The sequence below is a fragment of the Morone saxatilis genome, unplaced genomic scaffold (genome assembly GCF_004916995.1).
Source record: "Morone saxatilis isolate NCDOM2014 unplaced genomic scaffold, NCSU_SB_2.0 Contig1, whole genome shotgun sequence".
Taxonomy (NCBI): Eukaryota; Metazoa; Chordata; class Actinopteri; family Moronidae; genus Morone; species Morone saxatilis.
The window spans coordinates 18,663,281-18,666,237 of NW_023339651.1; positions in this window are offsets into that span (position 1 = coordinate 18,663,281).

The following is a 2,957-nucleotide window of genomic DNA, read 5'->3' on the forward strand; positions in this document are numbered from 1 at the left end:
TTAGTTAATAAAAACCTTTATTTTGTAACTTTTGTCTGTGAGTTGTGCATTTGGGTTCTGGTCCATAGTTCAGTCGTGACACTTTTATCTCTCAAAAAGAAGAAAGTCTCGCATACTCCTCTGCTCCTCCATTGTCGTCACATTCTGTGTATCAAAGGAGCAAAGAAAAAAAAAAACTCTCAATACATGTTCTGGAAGGAAAGAGAGTGTAAAAATAAAAGAACAATAATCAATAATTCAATTGTTATCTGGTCAAGTCCCCATGAAGTCAAAATTGTGAATAGTGGAAGTGTTTTTATCACATGTCTTGTACCATAGGTCAGATTCAATATATGAAAAGTCATTTTGTAGACCTTACTGTACAAAAGCACAACTTTATAACTTTATTCACTGATTTTGGTGAAACTGATATTTTACATTGTATCCATTATGAATCATGCAAACATAACTTTTGATCAAATTTTGAAAACCACTCCTAAAAATATTTCTTTGTCTTACACCTCTGTTATCACAGAATCTTTCTCAAATCCTCAAAGACTTCAAGGAGCACTTTTTGGACTATATAATGCCCAGCAGGGAGCAAAACACAGATACCATGCAGTTTTATGGAGGAATGACCCCACTTCTCACTTGATTTATTAGCTTAGTAAATAGTTTCCTAATCAGTTTATGGTCTCAATCTCTAGTTTTCTTCCATACAGCATGATGTTCATTTAGTAAATGATGGTCCACAAACCACTGGGTGACACCATCAAACTGTAATAGCTTGAATAGCCAACAGTCAGCTCGCAGTGAACATGCTAGCAGGTTAGCTCAGTAGAGCTAGCTTGGCTACCCTTAAGTGACCCTCAACATTAATGTCGAAACAATCCGGAAAGAGTCTCCCAAGTGGAATGGAACCACTAGCAAGACAGAATAAACATGGCACCTGTTGAGGTTACTTAAAATAAATGAAATGTTCTGTGAGTAGAGAACAGTCAACTACTGACTCAGTAATGCCAATTACACAGCAATATCTACAGCATACCAAGTTTGCTAACATTAGCTAACATTACCATTAGCCACCCTATAAGCTACTAGTCATACCGCATTGTGTTGTAGCAGCAAGTATACATGTATTAAATTGTGCAAGATTGTATTTTATAGTTCAAAAATGTAACTTTACATCAGCTTTGCTGTGTTACAGAGTTTTGCTTTAGGAGTCATTGCAGAACGCTGTTAAACTGTTACAGAATATTAATATAGAAGATTAAGACAACAGCACATTGTGTAGTCAAAGGCTGTAAAAAACGGTGTCACAGCTCTATATTAAATTCAGATTATAATTATTTATTGTGGTTGCTGTTATGTCTGAGGTTCACATACAGAGGAGACTTAAGTCAAGTCTATTTAGCCTGTCACCATCAGCACTGTGGTATTTTGCATCATGTTTATTCAATTATTCATGGACTCAGACCAATGACCTTGTCTGTCACTAACCAACAACAGTGTTGGCTTAAGTCAGTGTTACTCAAAGGGTATGCAAATACTCTTATAATGATCATAGCGATTAAACCCACAGCATCTCATTATTGATATACGCTGATTTTACACATGCTATAAGACGTCTTAAGTAATAAGATTAATAATAATAAGATAAGCAGGACATAGCTCTTTTAAAGTATTTTTTATGTAACGTGTAACATGATGTATCTGTGGAAAACATGTACTTGATATTGTTTGTTTACAGAAAAACAGTACAATGCAACACTAAAGCCCCTACAACAATGGATTTGACCATAAAGCATAGGTCCTCTCAACTCAATTTCCCCCAGAGAGCGCTTCGTATGACAAACGACAACAAGGCCATAATAGTCGGCATCTCTGCCATCCCAGAGTTCAGCCTGTGCCGAAATGAGGCCAACTCTACTTTTAATAACAAAGTCTGCATCTTCGCTTATCCACGGTCTCCCAGTGGACCGAGGGGAAAATTGGATTTCATTCTTGTCTTTAAGAGGCTGATATTATCTCTTTTGGGGCAGAAATCATGTTTTAATAATTAAAACGATTTTGAAAATGACCAATTATGCTTCTTTTCAGCTGTAAATGAATGCCTGTTCCCTGGCTCTTGGCTTTGTTGGAGGAAGCGTGCCTCCCTGGAGATTTTTGTGTTTTAATCACTTAAGGAAGCATGCCCCCTTCGTCTTGTCTCCCTGCCCAGTTCCTTTCTGTTACGTTGCTAAATTATGAAGCTGTCCAATTCTGCGAAGATGAAAAGATTCTTGTCCCCGCTTTATGGTTAATGCAGATAAAGGAAAATAGGGCAGAGGTAACCCCGTTCACTGAGTTGATAAATTACTACCTTTCAAGCTTTTCGAGCATTCCTGCTGAATTCAGAACTGCTGCCCATTTTTGAGCGCATTTTCTTGAATAATCTAACCCATGAGTACTTCTGGTCAATTTACGTAATGTCGTGGAAACAGATGACTGGATTTAAATGTTCAAATGCAAGATCCATGTTGTTTTCACATATTAGCATGCATTTTTAGCTCATATCGGAATGGAAATCTTTTTATTGTTCAGATATATAGAGAGAAAATCTGAATAGGTACTTACTTGTCTGGAGCATTCTAGTAACCAGGTTCCAGATCTATGAAACACATTCCATGTTTTATTTGAATCACACATTTCCACACCTCATGATTGATGACTGGTCTCTGAACCATGCAGCTTGGCAACAAGGATACCACAAGGCTCAGTTCTGGGTCCCATTCTCTTCTCTCTTTTGGAAGTTGGAAGGAAGTTTGCCACTGTCAAGGAACCTCCTAAACCCCCATCTGGAAAATACTGATGTAGTATGGGCGGCTGTGGCTCAGAGTCGGGTCGTCCCCCAATCGGAAGGTTGTTGGTTCGATCCCCGGCTCCTCCTGTTCGATCCCCGGCTCCTCCTCCTGACGAAGTATCCTTGAGCAAGATAC